A 22,712-nucleotide genomic window follows, 5' to 3' on the forward strand; every position below is an offset into this window, starting at 1 on the left:
GAGGGATATAGGCAAATTCCCATGGGGAGAATGGTCCCCTTATCAGTTTGAGTTTCAATGACAACAGACTACCTCTGATGAGCAAAGATGGCCTGAATGACCCGTCAACATGAAAAGATACAAAAGTCCCCCATGATTCACTATGAAATAACAGGGAAACTTGATCAGTTAACTCAGTTCAATGCCAAGATCTCAACAGTCATAGGAGCTGATTGTGTACACAGATTGTGGCTAAGCCTGGAAACTTCAGGTGTCCCAGCCCACTGGGCACTATAGTTGCATTTCAGATTACTGACTGAGCATGTGCATGTAAACTGAAGACTTGTAATGGAGAAGCCAGCCCGAGGATGGCAGGGAGTAAGCGTAGTTGAGTATCACATTAGGGAGAAACACTCTTCTTCTTCCCCCTCCCACTACATACACCCTCCAACACACACTCACAGTTATTGTCAGGCTGGCACTGGGGTTGAGAATTACACTGATCACATCACAAATGGAAACGTTACCCAATTTATACCTCCCAGCTTGTGGATGGCTACAGATGGGGAATGTAAATGTTATCACACTTAATTCTCCCATCCTCTTTAACAGATAAGGAAGTAGTTTCAAAGGTGAAATAACTGAATCTAGTTCACCCAGCTCAACAGTGCAGGTAGGTCTCTCTGTCTTTTCACTAAACTGCACGGTTCACCTAAAGGATGAATTGTAAATGATTAGCATCAGCTCACTTGCCAAGAATGGATTTTGAACGGCGGAAGGCTTTGCGTCTCTGAGCAAGGATCTGACACTCAGACAGGGCAGGCAGAAAGAGTGAAGATAAGCTTCAGAGTTGTTTTCCTTGGGTACAGAAACCCCAGACTTCATCCATCAAGTCAACAGGGTCTCGGGGCCTTACTTGAGCACTGTAGTTTGGATGACGATGATACCCAGAGGGTTGTTAGACCACCATTGCAGTCAAAATGTACACAACCATCAGGCCCAGGGTTGCAACTCGGGCTTCGTAAAGCTGTGCTGTCATGAGGAGTCCAGAGGAAACAGGCATGGACCAGGGGGACACAGCATGCCCCACTCCCTCATTCAGAATAATTGGCGATGTCTATTAAAATGTAACCTCCAGATTCATCATGCTAGCATCACCATGCTAGATGGGCTGTGTCGAGCACAGACACTAGTATCTGGTCTGTTTCATTCAACTCTTTGAGAATGATCAATAAAAAGATGGATATGGTGCCTGTGTCTCTGGCAAAAAAAAAAAAAAAAGAAATTACATCAGTGAATATCATCAGTGCTTAGATTTCTTAGAGCACCTATGAGACCCTAAGTAAACCAGGCAGGTTCAGGTATGTGATGGATTTCTGCTGTCCAAATTAATATTTAATATTTTAATATTTAATCCTAAAGCCGTGTGCCCCATTTTTTAAGTTACAGAATATTAAAGAGTGAAGCTATTAAAAGCAGTAAGTGTTTTAGTTCAGGAAGAGAACACAACCCTAAGTGACAGGTAACTCTGGGTGTCGTGCTTTGTTTTTGAAAACATGGATTTATTTCTTAAATATTTATTATTAATGCAACGACTACACTACCCAGTATTTATATAGTATCTTGTCTTCTGAGGAATATTCTGGTTGAATAACATCATCTGTCTTGATGAACTTCATTGTCAGGAAGAATACTGGACTGAGTTTCGCCTTCTCACACATGAGAAAACAGAGGTCCGGAGAAATTAAACAGGTTTTCCCAAGTCACAGAGTAAATCTATTGGATTTACTCACAGAGAAGCTGCCCAAACCACTGTTGGCTGGCTATAATACTAAAATCCCCACTGCAGGTGTTCAGAGCAATGTCCTTTCCACCCTTTGTTTACTGCTTAAACCTTTACTCATAGAGGATGCATATGGGATAGAGACACAATCCTTGCATTACAAATGACTCATTCACTCCTTGAAAAAGTATTTATTAAGTTCCTACTATGTGTATGGAAGCCTTAGAGCCATATATTCCTTTCTATGGCTGCTTTAACAAATTACCACAAACTGAATGGCTTAAAACAACACAAGTTTACTATCTTCTGGTTCTGGAGGTCAGGAGTCCCAAAATAAAGTGGTCAAAAGGGCTGAGTTACCCCTGCAGGCTTTAGGGGAGAACTCACTACCTAGCCTCTTCCAGCTCCCAGAGCACTCTTTGCTCATGGGATCTTCCCCCACCTTTAAAATCCACTACTTCAACCTCTCCTTTCTCTGACTCTGACCTCCTCCAGCTTCCCTCTTATAAGGACCCCATGATGGCACACGGGCCCACCTGGATAAGCCAGGAGAATCTGCCCATCACAAGGTCCACAAAGACCCCTTTGCTCTGGGAAAGTAACATGCTGACAGGCTTCATCAACTGAGACATGGACTACCTTGGGGAGGTGGGTCATTATTCCACCCAGCACAGACTGTGATGATGCACAAGTCTTGTTCCAGCCCCCGCAGCCATCTTCACTGGGTGCGGAAGAGGCACCCCAGTAAATAAGGACAAAACAGGATGGTAAGTGACAAGAGATGTTAAGAGGGTGGGCTTCTAGCCCAGGCTAATGGGTGTGAGGAAGACTGCCCAGGAAGATAAACGGATTAAAGGGAAACAATCAGGCAGTGGGTAAATTGAGGTTCTGTCTCTGACTGAAGAGACGTGATTATTAGCAGCTGACCTGGCCCAGGTGGGAAGGTGGGTAGGTGGGAAGTCAGGTAGGCCCTCAGGGAACAAGGATGCTCCAGGAAAAAGGCACAGGCATAAGCAGAGCTGAGTATGATGGTCTAGTTCACAGACCGTGGTGTCTGCTTCCCGTTGTTCTGCTTTGTTTCACAGTTTTATCTTGAGTGACAGATAGAAACAGAAACAGGCTGTCCAGCATGCCAATGAAGAACAGGCAGCCCTCAGTCAGATAAGCCAGACTTTATCCAGGCCCTGACCCTTCTTAAAAGTTTGACTTGTCTGATCCTCTGTGTTTTCATCTGTCAAATGGGAGTAACAAGGGTACCCACAGGGTCGCTCCAGACATAAAATGAAATCACGAATATTTTTGTTCTTGTTGCTTCAACTTTGGGCCTCTTCTGCTTTGGAATGCTACAATGGGGTGCATGCCAGGAAGCTCCTCTAGGAAAAGCAGGTGACTCTTTCCTGGAAGACTGTCGTCCCCAGGGAGCTATCACATGTCACTTCATGAAGATTACGAGGACTTCTCCAGGATGTTACATGGGGTACAAAATACAGTTCAGAGGAAGCAAGACCATGCCTGCACACCCACATCGCTAGATCCCATAAAATCTCCACTGCTGGCATTCCACTTTTCTCTCTTCTGCAAATAGCCAGATGTGGTTATTGTTGGGGATGAATAAATAGCTGTGATTTCTGTTCACCGGAGGAGCCCTAATTTCCTGCCTTTTCCCCTACAACGTCGACAGTGTCATGTAGATGAAAAGCTGCAGAAGCTGGGCCAGGTCAGCTGCTAATAATCACGTCTCTTCAGTCAGAGACAGAACCTCAATTTACCCACTGACAAAATGAAAGGTTTTGAACCAGATGATTTGTAAGACTCCTGGATTTAAAATTCTGTGATTCTCTGGTGAGTGTGGAGCATAGACAGACATCAACTACAGAAAGGAGCCTGGGCTGATGGGCAAAGCATGACTTTGGGGTTTTGTGTGCTTGAACGCATGCTCTGAGACTGACTCACAAGGTTACTTAACTTCCCTGAGTCTTCAGTCTCTGCAAATTGAGGACAAAAGAGCCCACTTGGAAGGGCTGATACAGACTACAGAGACATCATATGTACCAGAATCTGGCACAAAATCAGGGTTCAGTGACTGTTGAATGCAAAAGTTGCAAGGGGAAGTGTCTCCCCAAAGGTTCACCTTCAAATACTGGTGGCCAAAAACTGTTCTGAAAGATCGTCTTTTTCTAAAGTTAACATTTACTGTTATCAAAGTATCACGTTTATACTTCAAAAAGTCAGAATATTAAAAGGCTTAAATTAAAAAAAAAAAACAATCAACAAAACTAAAAGGCAACCAACGGAATGAGAGAAGATATGTGCAAATGACATAGTGGATTAGTATCCAAAATCTACAAAGAACTTATCAAACTCAACACCCAAAAAAACAAATAATCGGCACTGAAGAAATGGGCAGAAGACATGAACAGACACTTTTCCAAAGAAGACATCCAGATGGCCAGCAGACGCATGAAAAGATGTTCAATATCACTCATCATCAGGGAAATACAAATCAAAACCACACCAAGATACTATCTCATACCTGTCTCAATGGCAAAATTAAGAACTCAGGAAACAACAGATGTTGGCGAGGATGTGGAGAAAAGGGAACTCTTTTGCACTGCTGGTGGGAATGCAAACTGGTGCAGCCTCTGTGGAAAACAGTAGAGAGGTTCTCAGAAAAATTAAAAATAGAACTATCCTACAACCAAGCAATTGCACTATGAGCTATTTATCCAAAGGATACAAAAACACTGATTCAAATGTGCACATGACCCCAATGCTTATAGCAGCACTATTAACAAGAGCCAGGGGTGCCTGGGTGGCTCAGTCGGTTAAGCATCTGACTTCCTAAGTCATGATCTCATAGTTCATGAGTTCAAGCCCTGCATCAGGCTCTGTGCTGACATCTCAGAGCCTGAAGCCTGTTTCAGATCTGTGTCTTCCTCTCTCTTTGCCCCTCCCCAGCTCGCACTCTGTCTCTCTGTCTCTCTCTCAAACATAAATAAACAACCAAGAATCATAAAATACCTAGGAATAAACCTAACCAAAGATGTAAAAGATCTGTATGCTGAAAACTATAGAAAGCTTATGAAGGAAATTAAAGAAGATACAAAGAAATGGAAAAACATTCCGTGCTCATGGATTGGAAGAATCCATTGTTAAATATTGTTAAATGTCAATATTGTTAAATATTGTTAAAATGTTGTTAATATGTTAATATGTTAATATGAATATTGTTAAAATGTCAATATTACCCAAAGCAATCTACACATTCAATGCAATTACAATCAAAATTGCACCAGCATTCTTTTCAAAGCTGAAACAAGCAATCCTAAAATTTGTATGGAACCACAAAAGACCCCAAATAGCCAAAGTAATATTGAAGAAGAAAACCAAAGCGGGAGGCATTACAATCCCAGACTTTAGCCTCTACTACAAAGCTGTAATCATCCAGACACCATGGTATTGGCACAAAAACAGACACATATACCAATGGAATAGAATAGAGACTCCAGAATTGGACCCACAAACATATGGCCAACTAATCTTTGACAAAGCAGGAAAGAATATCCAATGGAAAAAAGTCTCTTTAACAAATGGTGCCGGGAGAACTGGACAGCAACATGCAGAAGAATGAAACTAGACCACTTTCTTACACCATTCACAAAAATAAACTCAAAATGGATGAAGGACCTGAATGTGAGACAGGAAACCATCAAAACCCTAGAGGAGAAAACAGGAAAAACCTCTCTGACCTCAGCCGCAGCAATTTCTTACTTGACATATCTCCAAAGGCAAGGGAATTAAAAGCAAAAATGACTTATTGGGACCTCATGAATATAAAAAGCTTCTGCACTGCAAAGGAAACAATCAACAACACTAAAAGGTAATCAACGGAATGGGAAACGATATTTGCAAATGACATATTGGACAAAGGGCTACTATCCAAAATCTATAAAGAACTCATCAAACTCCATACCTGAAAAACAAATAATTCATTGAAGAAATGGGCAGAAGACATGAATAGACACTTCTCTAAAGAAGACATCCAGATATACTAATAGGCACATGAAAAGATGCTCAACATCGCTCCTCATCAGGGAAATACAAATCAAAACCACACTGAGATACCACCTCACAGCAGGCAGAGTGGCTAAAATGAACAATTCAAGAGACTATACATGCTGGAGAGGATGTGGAGAAACGGGAACACTCTTGCACTGTTGGTGGGTGTGCAAACTGATGCAGCCACTCTGGAAAACAGTGTGGAGGTTCCTCCAAAAATTAAATATAGATCTACCCTATGACCCAGCAACAGCACTGCTAGGATTTTACCCAAGGGATATAGGAGTGCTGATGAATAGGGCACTTGTACCCCAATGTTTACAGCAGCACTTTCAACAATAGCCAAATTATGGAAAGAGCCTAAAGGTCCATCAACTGATGAATGGATAAAGAAGTTGTAGTTTATATACACAATGGAATACTATATGGCAATGAGAAAGAATGAAATATGGCCTTTTGTAGCAACGTGAATGGAACTGGAGAGTGTGATGCTAAGTGAAATAAGCCATACAGAGAAAGACAGATACCATATGTTTCCACTCTTACGTGGATCCTGAGAACCTTAACAGAAGACCATGGGGGAGGGGAAGGAAAAAAAAAAAAGAGAGGGAGGGAGACAAACCATAAGAGACTCTTAAAAACTGAGAATAAACTGAGGGTTGATAGGGAGTGGGAGGGTGGGTGATGGGCATTGAGGAGGGCACCTGTTGGGATGAGCACTGGGTGTTGTATGGAAACCAATTTGACAATACATTTCATATTAAAAAAAAAACATTAAAAAAAAACAATGGCCAAATTATGGAAAGAGCCCAAATGTCCATCAACTGATGAAGAGATAAAGAAGATGTGGTATATGTATGTGTGTGTATATATACATATACATATATATATATATACATATATATATATATACAATGGAATATTACTTATAAAAAAGAATGCAATTTTGCCATTTGCAACGTGGATGGAAATAGAATGTATTATGCTAAGTGAAATAAGTCAGTCAGAGAAAGATAAATATATGATTTCACTCATATGTAGAATTTAAGAGACAAAATAGATTAACATAGGGGACAGGAAGGAAAAATAAGATAAAAAGAGAAAGAGAGAGATAAACCATAAGAGACTCTTAAATACAGAGAACAAACTGAGGGTTGCTGGTGGGGTGTTGGGTGGGGGGATAGGCTAAATGCATGATGGGGATTAAGGAGCCACTTGTTGGGATGAGCCCTGGGTATTATACGTAAGTGGTAAATCACTAAATTCTACTCCTGAAACCATTATTACACTATATGTTAACTAACTTGGATTTAAACTTAAAAAATTTTATTTTGAGGGATAGTTGACATAAAATGTTGTATTAGTTTCAGGTGTACACGATAGTGATTTGACAATTCCACAGTCTAAAAATAGTTTTCATTATATCTTCACTCTTGAGTAACAGTTTGAGCATCAAATTCTAGGTTGTAATTTTGAAAGCATGGATCTATTGTCTTCTAGCTTCTAGTATTTCTGTTGACAAGTCCAATGTCAATTCCTTATTCTTAATCCTTTTCATATGACCTGTTATTATTCCTTGAAGTTTTTAGGATTATCTCTGCATCCTCAGCATTCTGTGACTTAAAAATGATGTGCTTTATAATGAGTTTGAAAATTTATTTTACTGGGTACTCAGTAAATCTCTATAGCCTGGAGCTTCATACCTTTTACTTCTGGGAAATTTTACAGCATTCATTCTTTGATAATCTTCTCTCTGACATTTCTGTTTCCTCTCTTTGCAATTTCTGGGAGTTATAGATACAACTTCTGAACTATTCCTCTACTTTCCTGAAATCTTCCCTAATTTGCATTTCTTTGACTTTTTTTCTACCTTCTTAGAAATCTCCTGAACTCTCTCTTTAAACTATGCTTCTGAAAGTTTGTCTTATCTTTCATAGTTCTTAATTCCTAAGAGTCGTTTCTTGTGCTCCTACAGCTCACCCTTGATAGCATCCTTCTCTTGTTGCACCAATGAACTATTTTCTGTAAACTCTGTGAGAATCGTAATTACCATTTATTTGAAGTTTTCTTCTGCTTCCTGCATTGCCTCTGTTTTTCTCAAATTCCCTTTTACTGCTTGTGTGTTTTAGATGTGTTACCCTGCTGAAGACTCTTCCCAGGTGGCTACCTATATTTTGCAATGCACTAACACTTGAATGAAGTAAATGCAAACATGCACACACACACACACACACACACTCGCATGTTGAATGGAGGATATATGGACGGAGTTCATCAGTTGAAACTCATGAAAGAATTTCACTCCCATGGACCAAGTTATTCTCCGGAGATAATCCCAAATGTTAGTATCTGTAGCTATCTTTTCCTGGGTTCTTTCTGTTTCTTTCAAGAAGATTCTTCTAATCTTGGTGGGAAGAATAGTCTTTGCTGCCAACAGTCCAGGAGCTGAGAGAAAGTGCTGGGCACATGCTCACCGCTCTCTATGCTGAATATTTCTGAATAAAGAACCATCCTGATTCAGTTTTTCTGAATTTTCCCCTCCCATTCCCTGCCTGGCTTCCCAGGATGAAGTAGGGTGTCTGGGATCTATCAACTGACTCTCCTCCTATCAGTATCCCCTTTCCTGAGGGAGCTGATACCGATACCTCTAATTCCTGAAACTTCCTACGGTTCTGTGACCCAAATCCCCTTGATTTTTATTTATGCCCCCCCCCCTTGACAAGTCCTTAGAATTTGGTCTTCTGTACTTGGTTACTTTAGTTACCATTCATTAATCCATATCTCATTGCTCAAAAAACTTGGTTGGCATACCATAACCATTATTGTCTCCTCTCTTACTTTAATCTCTCACTCTATTTATACCAGCCAGTGTCATTTACATGGGAGTCCCCAGGGAGGAATAGAGAGCATCAGATGTGTTCAATCTGCCATGTTTAACTGGGACGTCTGCTGGCGGTTTCCTTCAGTGTTAAGATTCTGTATGTGGGTGACACAAAGAAAAATAGAGAGGATGTGCTTCTCTGATAAAGTCTCTGGGTTTCTAATTCACGGTGGCTTCGTTTTCAAGAACAGAAATTATCTAGAGTCACTCTGCCCTTCCTGGAGTACTAGATGAAATTACCTTGAACTCCCAACCTCACATCCTATCTTTCCTGAGATTCCCAACACTCCCAAAGTTTATATTATTCCTAAGCACCCTTTTCCCTCCCCCGATGGATTGGATTTCTTTTGCTTGTTTGCTTGCTTATCTGCCCCAGCATCACCTCAAATCTGGGGCATAGGGGTTTTTTCAGCTCATCCTCTCCCTTCCCCACCCACACAACAGAAATACCCTTCTGAAAAGTATCTCTGCATATAAGAGACTTATGCTGAAGACTGGAAAATAACAGTCCCTTCTCTAAAATGACATCTGGAATCACATGGTAAGATTTTAATTTCCCTCACCCTGCTATCCCATGATCTACGTATAAGTTTATTTCTAAAATGAACACAAAAATTCTAACTGCATGGGTCTGCTGAGCATCCTGATAGAAGAGATGAGGAAATTAGAGTTTTCAATCAAGGAAGAAGTCCTTGGAAGCAGTCCACAGTCCTCTTAAATAATACTTAACAAGACATCCTCTATTCTGCTTTTGGTTTCCATACCCCAAGAAAGAAATAAGATTTAGAATAAGGCCAAAAGGTGACAAAGGACATCTGTGTATATCAGTTCATTCAATCTTCTTAACAACCTTATGAGATACCATTTCTTCCCATTTTACAGATGGGGCAACAGAGTCTAAATGGCTTACTTGAGCCACATAGCTAGAGCATGGCCAAGTCGAGAACTGTAATGCTCACTTCCACTGGCACCACTGTGCTTACTGTACATAGAAAGTAGATAGGAAGCTATATAGATAGAGATGTGTATACATATAAATGCATTTGTGTGGATATGTGTGTGTGTGTGTGTGTGTGTGTGTGTGTGTGTGTGTGTATAAAATGCCTCACTTTCATGATTACAAACAGATGTTATTATTCTTCTAGCTCATATTTAGAAACTAAGACTCAGAGAAGTAATGTGCCCAAAGTAACATAAATACTGGGGGTATAAAATACTGAGAGGCTCCTAGAATGCAATTTGGCAATGTATATGTCTCACAACACTCATGCTCCTTGACCCAGAGGTAATTACTTCCAGGCATTTATCCTTGGGAGCTATAAGAAACATGTATACAGATTTTTTCCTGTAAAAAAAGTTCAGCACAGTACTCTTTATAATAGCACACTTAGAGGGACGCCTGGGTGGCTCAGTCGGCTGGGCATCTGACTTTGGCTCAGGTCATGATCTCACAGCTTATGGGTTTGAGCCTCACGTTGGGCTCTTTGCCCACACCTCAGAGCCTGCTTTGGATTCTGTGTCTCCCTCTCTCTCTGCCCTTCCCCTGCTCATACTCTCTGTCTCTCAAGTATAAATAAACGCTAAAAAAAATTTATAATAGCACACTTAGAAAAACTAATAGAGAAAATGAGACAGGGAGAGAGAGAGGGGGAGACCTTAAATATCCACCAATAGGGGATTTAGGTAAATAAATTACACTATATTCACATAATGGAAAATTATCACATGGCAACTGAAAATAACACAATGGAAATGTTTTCCAAGGCATGGAAAAGAAGTCAATGTTAAGAGGAACAAAGCCATAAATAGGGGTGCCTGGCCTGGAACCTGCTTTGGGTTCTGTGTCTCCCTCTCTCTCTGCCCCTCCACCACTCGCACTCTGTCTCTTTCTCTCTCTCTTTCTTTCTCTCTCTCTCTCAAAAATAAATAAAACATTAAAAAAATATTTTAAAGGAACAAAGCCATAAACAAAACAATGTAAAAGTTTGTGCTGGTTTTTGTAAGCAACACCAACAATTATAACACCAAGATAGAGCTCTCTATATGCCACGCACTTTTCAAGGGCATATCCAAGTAAATGATGATGATCTCTCATTAGTATGATTATTTCTTCTTCACACTTCTTAATATTTATTTTAAATATTTTTTATTATTTTATATTTTAGTAAACATGTAAGAATTTTAGTAAACATATAAGGTATTTTGGTAAACATATAAGAATATAAATACCAACCCACTATTATAAGCATAGATATAATTTTTAAAATAGGATGGTAACTTTGGGATTTCTGGCATGATTTAGAAAAAACAAAAAAACCCAAAACAGTTCTGCCATTCTGAGGTTGTCCTGCTCACAACCACACATACCCAGGGGGACTTTTTGAGATAGTAGCTTGAGCCAAAATCTTGAGATAAAAGAGCCCCTGGTCTCATGCATGTTTTTAGTGATTAATCTTAGGTCAATTCTGGGATATCTCCTGGCCAGTTCTCCATTTCATTTCTGCCATATGCATTAGGCAAGAGATTCCAGAGTGCTCTCTACAAGGGGTAACCAAGTGAACGTTCCATTTTATTTCATCCTGGAAGTTATAAGCTCTCCGGGGATTGAGAACACATTGCTTCCTTATGTTCTATGAGCCCGGGAAGCAGGGTCTCTCTGCATTCCAAACTGACCCTCCTGCAATTAGAAATGAGATTTCCAGCAGGAGCTCTATCATGGTGTGAACAGCAGACAATAGCCTTTGGCTCTCTCTAACAAGATCAGCGAGTCAGGCTCTTCAAATTGGCTAAATTTATATCACACACTAGGCTCTGTGAATAAATAACAAGGAAATTCTTTTGTTAGCTTGAAAATAATCTATACAAATTCTATCTTAATAATAGTCTCTCAACAGGCCACGTAAGTGCTGGCAGGCGGGAGCCAGGTCAGAGATGGGAGCAGGATCTCAGAGTTCAGGGTGACTAATGAAATGTTACACCTGCTGCCTCTCAAAGTAGAATTGATTGGATAAAAATTTAGTATACAAGAGTCATCCTGTGCTTGTTTCCTAGCCTTTCAGTGTCTGGAGATTAGGGCCTATTTCCCTGGAACCTGGAAGATGTTTTGAATTTCTAGTAAGATAAGCAGTGGCCTGGCACATGGGAGATGCTCTGTGTTTGAAAATTAAACACACTGGGGTGGGGGTGGGGGGACAATAACCATTGGTCACTCTGTCAGTTAATTTTCATTTGGTATCACACAAACCTCTTTCCACATTACCCGAAGCACAAAGGGTATTTATTCACTTATGTAACTGAACATTTCAGGACCTGCACCAGCTGTAGGCAAGGCTTGATGAGGGGTTAAAATGGTATCACAACACCTAATTCCTCTTTCTTTAAACTGCAACTTGACTCACCTCATGGTGGCTTCATTTTCTTTTCTTTTTCTTTTACCCCTCCCCCACTTTTATTTTTAACAAGTTTTTCCATTATGATCAAAGACAACTGCAATGTTTTAAAAACTTCTATCCTTTTGGCTTCAAGTTCCTTGTGGAAAGAGTGAGAATCTATTTCCCAGGAGGCCCAGCAAAAAGCTCATTTTGCTTCACAGGCTCTGTCTAGGTCACATAACTAGCCACTGAACTAACCACTGTGCAAATGAATAGATCTAAGTATGAACCAACTTAGACTGGGTTCACTTGTCTTCCCTTGTAGTTAGGGAAAGTGGGAGGGAGATCTCATCACCACCCAAAAAAAATGGATTGAAATGAGGGAGGACTAACTGATCCAGAGCTAAATCAGAGTACGCTTAAAAAGAGGAGTGTGGGGGCGCCTGGGTGGCGTAGTCGGTTAAGTGTCCGACTTCAGCCAGGTCACGATCTCGCGGTCCGGGAGTTCGAGCCCCGCATCGGGCTCTGGGCTGATGGCTCAGAGCCTGGAGCCTGTTTCCGATTCTGTGTCTCCCTCTCTCTCTGCCCCTCCCCCGTTCATGCTCTGTCTCTCTCTGTCCCAAAAATAAATAAACGTTGAAAAAAAAAATTAAAAAAAAAAAAAAGAGGAGTGTGCCTCGATCTGGTGGCAAAGACCTCAAATCCAACAAAGACATTAAAGAAAATGCTAACTGTGCCCTTTCAAGAAGCCACTCAAGGTTCCTTCTCTACAGAGTGTCAGGATCCACCTTCTATTTCCTGAAGCACAATCCATGCAACCCCTGCTCTTTGTGGGTGGATCCATCCATCCATGCCTCCTCCCTTCACTCCTTGCCCTCCCTCAATTCTTAGGTAAGTCCTAAGGGAGGTAGGGAGTTTCCTTTGTGTCAAGGTGTTAGCTATCACTCATTGTCTACTTAGTATATACCAGACATGGCACAACATACTTGATGCAAAACTCCCATCTGATTGTCACAAAAACTCTAGGAGGCCACGTCTGCTGTTTATAAGATGGGAAAAATGAGTTTCAGGAAGATGATAAAACTCGGGTAAGATCAGACAGCTGCTAACTGGGAGAAAATAAACCTAATTGTAATATGATTTCTGAGATACAACTGCATTATCTCCTTTCTCCACCATACTGAACCAATTCACAGCAAGGCTTCTGCTTAGATCTTCTTAGATCTGATGGTTTCCCAATCTAGCTTCCATTCCCACACTTCTTGTCTCATGACTGTAAATATGTTTTAAGCTCAGACCATTGGCTGAGAGCCCAATGCCTTGTAGCATACCAAGCTGGCCTTATGGATATTATTACTATGTTTTCCACTTGAAGACTGCAGCCTGCTTGGTCCCAGGGATCCTACTCACTGCTTGTGTTTTTCATCCCTCTGCCTCCTTATTAGGAAAATCCACTTTGATAGTACTTTACTTTATTGCTACCTTCCCTGCCAGTAAGAAGTTTCCTCCCACAGGGTGGGTAAGCCCAAAATTCAGAAAAAGAAATACGAACGCCCCATAGCAATATGCAAAGATGCTCAATGTCACTGAGAATAAGAGAGATGCAAATTAAGACTACATTGAAATAACCATATAGGTTGGCTAATATAAAAAAAAATAGGGGCGCCTGGGTGGCTCAGTCAGTTGAGCGTCCAGCTTTGGCTCAGGTCATGATATCACGCTTTGTGAGTTTAAGCCCCACATCGGGCTCTGTGCTGACAGCTCAGAGCCTGAAGCCTGCTTCGGATTCTGTGTCTCCTTCACTCTCTCTGCCCCTCCCCCAGCTCATACTCTGTCTCTCTCAAAAATAAATAAGCATAAAAAAAAAATTTTTTTAAATAGACAACATATTCTGTTGGTGAGACTATGGGTAAACAGATATTTTCAACTACTCTGGTGAGCTTGCAGAATGCTAGAACCATTAAAGAGAGGAAATTGCCAATGCTTACAAAAACCATGTACACGTTTATCCTTTGACCAGCAATCCCACTTCAAGAACTCCATTACAAGGGGAAGTTGTCAAAAATCTGAGAGCACAAATGCAGAAGTCTATTCTGCGGCATTATTTGTAACATAGAAGACCAGAAAGTAACCAAATGTCCATCAATAAGGGACCAGTTTTAAATCAGGCAGTATGTGCACACAGTGGAGTACTATGCAACTGTGAAAACGGAATGGGGAATGCAATTGCTCTTTATTATCTACAAATCTGTATTTGCAAATTAACCCACTAGCTAAAATTTATTTGTAATCCCCAAATCAATATTGATAGCGCTTTTTATAGTCATTCCCAGGGATGCATATGCACAGAAGAGCAAAAACATTGAGTTGTCTGATGTGTACATTCCCAGATAGGGTCAAATAAGGAAACTTTCTGCCTTCTTTTTTCAGTTCTCATATATAAACTTGTGTCCTTTATACAGTATTTAGTGTCATATTTTTCACACTTGTGTGCTTTTTGGTGATTTCACTGTTTAAAATACCCATGCATAATGCCAAAGTATTATCAAGAGGTCCTAAGCAAAAGAAAACTGTGATGTGTCTGGCAGAGAAAATATGTGTGTTTTGGTAGATAACTTTGTTCAGGCATGAGTTATAATGTCTGAGTTCAATGTTAATGAATGCACAGTATATATTAAATAAGGGGTCTTTAAACAAAAACACACATAAAACAAGTTCATGTATTGATTGGTTGACAATAAATTTGTGACGAGAGGCTCATAGGAATCTAACCATGTATTTCCCCTAGGAGCAAGGATCCAGGATTTTCTGGTCCAGTGTTCATGGCAACTTTATAGAATATAACTACAGCAAATGATGGAAATTTCCTATATTTCTACACAGTGACAAGGTATGATCTCCAGGATGCATTCTCATTTTAAAAAGTAAGGTGCAAAAGGATGATGATTACAGAATGCTACCTGTTTAAACTACGAAAGGGAACAGATATGAATAGATACTTATTTGTTTATATAGAAGAAAACAATGAGGGGCAGGCACATGGGTGGCTCAGTCAATTAAGCATCTGACCCTTTGCTTCGGCCCAGGTCATGATCTTGTGGTTTGTGAGTTCGAGCCCCACTGTCAGCACAGAGCCTGCTTGGGATTCTATGTCTCCCTCTCTGCCCCTCCCCTCTCAATCTCTCTTAAAAATAATAATAAATAAATAAACTTAAAAACAAGAAAAGTAATGAAAGAAGACACAACAAAAAAAGTTACCTAATGGAAATGGTAAAAAATATGATGTGGAAGGGAGAGGAATGGACACTAGACTTCCCTGAACACAGTCTGTTCCAAATATTTTACATCTTAAGCAAGTATTTGTTTTTTTATTTTAATATTTATAAAACAATATTTTAACAAAATTACATAATAAAATTAAATCAAACCTTTAAGAAGCAATCCCTCAAAACCTAAAACAAAATGAAATAAGTGAACTAAAGTGTGTATCACGTTGGTGGCTTAACAGTGAAGAATTAGGTTAAACCATTTTAAAATACAGTAATTTGCCTCATGTCCCCACTGGGATACAGCCTAAGGTTAAAAAGAACTGCAAAGAAATTGCAAGTTGTTTTCGGAAATCATATTTTTGAGTTGTAATATTGATTTTGTTATTCTGGGACTGTTGTAAGAATGCTGTAGGATAAAGCAAGGGAGTATTTATGTTGCTGTAACCAGGGCTGAGGATTTTGTCATGAGGAAGCAATACCCAAGTACAGAATCAGAAAACCTGGATAAGCCCTCTGAGCCTAAATGTTAGTTGCAGACAGTGGGAGGTACACATGATGTGTTTTTTTCTTGTAAAAATACCCACTTCCTAGCTCTATCTACATAAAGGTCCTGGAAATAGTAACGCAGCCCAGACTGTGGTTTCTAAATACCATTTCCCACTAAAGGGAATGAGGGCTCTTTGGGGAAGTGGCCAAAAAATATAAAATGTGAGCCCAAAACATCAGACTGTACCAGAAGGCAAGAGAGTTAGCAAAGACCACTGGAATCCACAAGATACAAGAGGGGTTCCAAGAAGATATTCCTACTAATCAAAGGTAGTTCAATTTTCACTTGAAAAAGAAGGATATACACAATGAATTAAAATAATTAAATATGTTAAACATCAGTGAATTCAAAATAATACTTTAAAAAAAAAACCTCAAGAAAATTCTTTTTTTTTTTTAGAAGTATCTCAACTAATAATGAAGGAATGATGCATTTAGAATACCACCACTTTCAGAGGGAGCCAAGATGGCAGAACAGCATGGAAGGTTTTGTGTGTGTGTGTGTTTCCCGTCAATTAAATAGAATACCACCACTTTCTGCCTCTAAAAAAATAATGGATCTAGGCAATGATTTCAATGGTGGCTAAAGTAATTGGGTAAAAAGTTAAAGAAGAACTTTATTATAGGTGGACCAGGATGACAGCACCTATACTCACTGGTAAATCTTAAAGACAGTCAATCAAAATGGGTATGCATCTTGATGTATTGTATTATAGAGTACATGATAGCCCACATAAAATATCATTCCCCTCTCCCTCCAAAAATTGAACCTAGATATAACCAATTTACCAATTTACAAGAAAAACACAGGATAGAGGAACATGTTCCATGATACTGCAGGTATGAATCAGTCAAGTGTGGGATGTTGGAAATGCTACCAAACAAACAAATCAGAAACTTGAAAACAGATAAATGGAGAAAAACATGGTCTCTTTAAATTAAAAGAGACCCAAGAGATATATCAAGGTAATGCAGTATATGGATCTTAAGCAGAATTTAATTCAATAAAATCAATGATATTGCACGTGTGCACACGTGCATGAGCGCGCGCACACACACACACACACACACACACACACACACACAGGATAGCTGAGGAAATGTGGACAGTATCTGGATATTTATGATATTAATGAATTATTTTTAGGTATGATGCTGGTACTGTAGTTATGTTTTTGAAAAGTCCTTATATTTTAGAGATGCATTCTGTAATATCTATGGATAGACTGGTACACCATCAGGAAATTGCTTTAACATCATCCAAGGGGAGGGAAGCCATACTGTGGCCATTCACCTTGATCTGCTGGCATTGAAGGGATTCCAGGACAATGGACATCACTGCTAAAACTGGGAAAGTCTGGACAAACTGGGATGGTTGGTTACCCTGTGAGTGACATTAAAGGGGAACAAGAATGACCCCATGATGATAATGACAAGCTTCATTTTAGGATTCTCTTGACTTATGATTTGTCAGAAAATTTTCATGGAAAATAAAACAAGGTACTGTCTCTTCTGTGTAGTTGGACCCACGGAGCTCATGGCTGTGTCACTTCCCCCAACTGCTACCCTATACTGGCATCTGGACTTTCTACTGGCCTCTGTATTCCCATCTACCAACCCTCCTCCCATAAAACCAAACACAAAACAGAAGTTGTAAGCATGGCAGTTAGAGAAGCCTGGCCCTGGGGTGATGAGAACAGACAGACAGTGACCCAGAGTGGAGAGCCCCATAAAGGAGACAGTCAAGGATTTGGGCTCTGAGTCAATTGGTTTGCATAATAAAGGCATGCTCTCAGTCATCTACTATCTCTAGGATAGTGCTGGGAGGGCCCCGAGATGTCAAAGCATCAAAGGCAGACACTAGAAAAAGTGGTTGTTATATTATTGTTTATATTGGAGAACCTGGATGTCCAACTTTGATTTTAAGGAAAAGTTCTGATTTCAGAATGTTAAATGTGGAAAATTAAACAAAGTGTGTGTCTTACATCCAAGATGGTGTGAAGAAGGTCAGACACTATTCTAAGCGCTTTGCTCACATCTCCTTATTGAACCCTTGCAGCAATCCTGCAGGACAGCCTCTACACCCTAGAACCTGCTGAAATTACTCAAACTAGATAAGCCTGCTTATCCTTCTTCTCCTGTTCTTTTCCATAAAAACCACAATAAAGGCTCTTGCCCACTCTGTCCCCCCAGACCCTCTGCCTTCTGCCCAACCCTGGTATTTTCACAGGTGGCCCTGCATGGCACGCTGCACCTGTTTCTAGGGACTAATGAGTAAAAACTTGTTCCTTCCTGTCATTTCCATATCTCTGTGCTTTACCACACTGAATTAAAACAAATCCCAACTACCACTACCCTTAAAACAATCAGAAGCCAACCCCGGCCTAGGTTAAGAAGTAAGAAAGAAAAAAAACCCTCACAGATGTTAAAGGTAGAACATGCAACCAGATTCAGAACATAAGCAAAGCCCAGAGAAGTTTAACAGCCAAAACATTTCATAGAAACATTCTTTTAGGAGGCTATCACTGATGCAGCCACCACTGGATGCTCAGTGCAGGGTCCCCTGAGCTCTCAATGTTGCCACTGCCACTGGACACTTGACGTTTCCATTACAAGATCCTCAAGATTGAAGGTCATAGGCCCAAACTTCTGGCTGACCAAGGCTGTATGCTTTAACTATAGTCCAGGTGCCAGGACGTGAGAAAGAGGGACTTTCTGGCCCCTTGGCTTCTACCATTATTTCCCACTGGATGCATAAAGGAAGAGTCTCCTAAAAATAAGAATGTTTACCCCTTGGGTAGCAAAAAGGTCAAAAGATAGTAAGAGAAGCAAAAAACAAAAAACCAACTTGCTAGGGGGATGAGTAAGCTTTATCTTGCCATTGCTGAGCACATGCTAACTTCGCCAAATACCTTGGCATAATAAATCATGGAATTATCAAAGCCAGGAGAGATTGGTGTTAATTGATTAATGGGCCGTGAAGGACTAGTCAGGGGCTGTATATCTATCTATCATAAAGGTTCCAATGACTTTTCAGAGAAGCCTTTTAACTTCTTCAGCATCTAATTCAATTAAAGGATTACAATTTTCACTGAATAGAAACTGTAGATGAGAAGCCAATACTCTTCATTTTGATTCAAAATTATATTATCAATCCTAAGAACATGAAAGAGGTCAAGTAGCAGGAGTCATGATAAAAAGCAGCACATCAAGATGACTCTGCGGGAATGTCTGCTGCCCAAAGTCATTCGGGAGAGGCTTGGGATTCAGAATACAAAGAGGCTGGACTCAAAATGGATTGTGGTTTTGAAAGAAAAGGGAACCGAATTTTAAAGACAAATTAAAGCTATTTTGATGAGTAAAATAAAATTGTCTACAGTTTAACAGTACTTCTCCTTCCATCCTATACCCTCCCCCCAAAAGTTGTCATTAAACCCGTGGTGGATTTTAGAATCAATAAGATAACTGTGGTAAATGTCCAATTAACTTTGATTTAAAGACATGGCCTTGGGGTAGAATCATCCAGACCTAGCTATACTTTCTTCTTTTCCTTTCCTGACCAAATGGGCTCTTTGCCTGAACTTCCGCAATTCTGTAGAGTCCCTAGTCCCATGTCTGTGCTGAGTGGAGTATAGGGACCAGAGCACCTCAAGTCTTTGATGCCCCACCCATTCCCCCACCCATGAGCAAGGCCAGGAAGCAGTCTCTGCTGTACAGAGAAAGAGACCCTGGGATGAAAGGGCTGGTGGACAGACTGATGGCTGGAGATTCGCTTCTTGGCTTCAGCCCTGAGCCAGTGACCAGAGGCCCTGAGAATGTTTGGGAAATGTGTCCTTCCTTTCTGTTGAGCCTGTTAGAGCACAGAGAAATGGGAGCTGGGTTTCAGCAGGAGAATGCAGCTGCCCTTGGGTCCATCACCTGTAACGTATTCAAGGCCAGGAGCCATGCATGTATCACTAAAAACACCCAGATCTCCTCCAAATCTCATTTCTAAAAATGGTGAACCTTCCTTTATCTGACTGCATTCAAAATTTATTGTTGGATTCCACTTTTTTTTTGCTCATTATGTTTCAGGAACTCTATGAAGACTACCTCATTTAAGCCTCACAAATGCTCTGTCGATATTGGTATCATTTCTCCTGCTCCCCATTTTATAGATGATGTAATTGAGCTGTGGAGTTGGAGACAGGATTTGACTCCAAGCTGTGTGTGTAAAACTCATTTGAACTTCTCAGCACTGGATTGAATAATGAGATTCCCTGCCAAACATGCTTTTTTCTTTAATAACAGCTCTATGATGTATAATTCACACACCATATGATTCACCCTTTTAAAATATATGATTCAATAGTTCTTAGTGTATTTATAGAATTATACAGCCATACCCAATATCTAATTCCGGAATATTTTCATCACCCCCAAAAGAAATTCTATTTCTATTACGAGTCACTTATTCTCCCCACCCCAGCCTCTGGCTACCACTGATCTATTTTCTATCTCTTTCAATTTTATATTCTGGAAATTTCACATAAGCGGAATCATAAAATATGTGGCCTTTTGGGTATGACTGCTTTTACTTAGCATAATGTTTTCAAAATTCATCTATGTTGCCACATGAGTACTTCATTCCTTTTTATGACTGAATAATATTCCAATGTATAGACATACCACAATTTGTCTATTCATTCATCAATGGACGGACATTTGGGCTATTTCCACTTCTTTTGCTGCCATAAATAATGTGCCATGCATACCCATGTATAAGCTTATGTATAGACATATGTTTTCCACGTTTGTAGGTAGATATCTACAAGTGGAATTTCCAGATTTTGTGGTCAGTCTATGTCTATCTTTTGAAGGGCTACCAAGCTGCTTTCCACAATGACTGTACATTTTACATTCCCATCAGCAGTGTATGAGGGTCCCAATTTGCCCACATCCTAGCCAACACATGTTACTGTCTTTTTTATTAAAGTCATCCCAACAAGTATGAAACTGTATCTCATTATAGTTTTGATTTGCATTCTCCTAGTGATTAATGATATTGAGCATCTTTTCATGTTCTTAAAAAGACCATTTGTGTATCTTCTTTGGAGAAGTATCTATTCAAATTTTTTCCCCATTTTTAAATTGGTATCTTTGTCTTTTCATTGTTGATTTGTGAGAGTTCCTTATAAATTCTCAATACAAGCTCCCTATCAGATATGTTATTTGCAAACATATTATCCCATTCTGTGAGTTTTCTTTCCTCTTTCTTGACAGTCTCCTTTGAAGCACAAAGTTTTTAATTTTGATAATGTCCACTCTATTTTTTCTTAAGTTGCTTGTGCTTTTAGTGTCATATCTAAGAAACTACTGCCACATACAAGGTCATGAAAATCTATTCCTTTATTTTGTTCTAAGAGTTTTACAGCTTTAGCTCTTAGATTTAAATCTATGAACTATTTTCAGTGGATTTTTGTATATGGTATAAGGTAGGGATTCAATTTCCCTCTTTTGTATGTGGATACCCAGGTGCCCCAGTACCATTTGTTGAAAATACTATTGTTTCCTCTATATATAATTATCATGGTAACACTGTCGAAAATTTAAGGATTTATTTCTAGACTCTCAGTTATCTTCCATGAATCTATATGTTTACCCTCATGCCAATAGACATTGTCTTGATTACTACTGCATTATAGTAAGTTAGCAATAGGGAAACCTTAGTTTGCCACCTTTATTCTTTCTTTCTTTCTTTTTTTTTTTTTTTTTTTTTTTTTTTTTTTTTTTTTTGCCATGAACTCTGGGACTATTCTGGGTCCCTTGTATTTCCATGTGAATTTTCAGAGCAGCTTGTCAAATTATGCATCTGGGAATCTGATAGGGATTGCACTAACTTTTTTTTCATGTTTATTTATATATTTATTTTGAGAGAGATACAGAGAGCACAAATAGGATGGTGGGGGCAGAGAGAGAAGGAGAGAAAATCCCAAGGAGGAAGAAGGCTCTACACTGTCAGCGCAGAGCCTGACATGGGACTTGATCCCACAAATTGCAAAATTATGACTGAACCACCCAGGTACCCCTGCACTGAATTTTTTAATCAATTTGGCGAATATCAATATATTATGATATTAAGTCTTAACATCGATATTAAGTGTTCCAATTAATGAACACGAGATTTATTTCTATTTATTTAGATCTTCTTCAATTTCTTCTAATGATTTCTTTTAGTTTCAGTGTGTAAGTCTTAAATTTCCTTTGTTGAATCTATTCCTAAATATTTTATTCTTTTGGATGCTATTGTAAATGAAATTTTCTTAATTTCTTTTTGGATTATTCAATGCTACTGTAAATAAATACAACTGATTTTTGTATATTCTTCTTATATCATGCATCCTTACTGATCATATTTGCTACTTCTAATACATTTCTGCATGTGAATTCTCTTTGTTTTTTACGAAGTCTAAACTTTCTGCATTTCTGCATGTGAATTCTTTAAGATCTCCTATATACATCCTTCAAACACTGCTGAGTGAAAGCCTGAATCCCTGGATGGTCTCTTCAGATCCAAACTTCCCATTATTTATAAGCATGACCCTCTCTTACCGGATGGTTCTAATGCATTTGTTTGTTGTTGTTTCATTAATTTCACCACCTAGTAGCTATTCCCTTAACTTCTGGAACCAGCACCCTAATTTTTTTCCAAGAATACACTCCCTCTCCTGTCTCAGTTCATAGCCTTTGGGGAGCTCCAGTTCCAGGGGTGGACACACAATACAAACATGGTCCTCACATCTATGTGGCCATTATAATTGGTTTGGGCTGAGCCTATAGCACAA

This window comes from Prionailurus viverrinus, chromosome E3 (genome assembly GCF_022837055.1).
Source record: "Prionailurus viverrinus isolate Anna chromosome E3, UM_Priviv_1.0, whole genome shotgun sequence".
NCBI classification, from domain to species: Eukaryota; Metazoa; Chordata; class Mammalia; order Carnivora; family Felidae; genus Prionailurus; species Prionailurus viverrinus.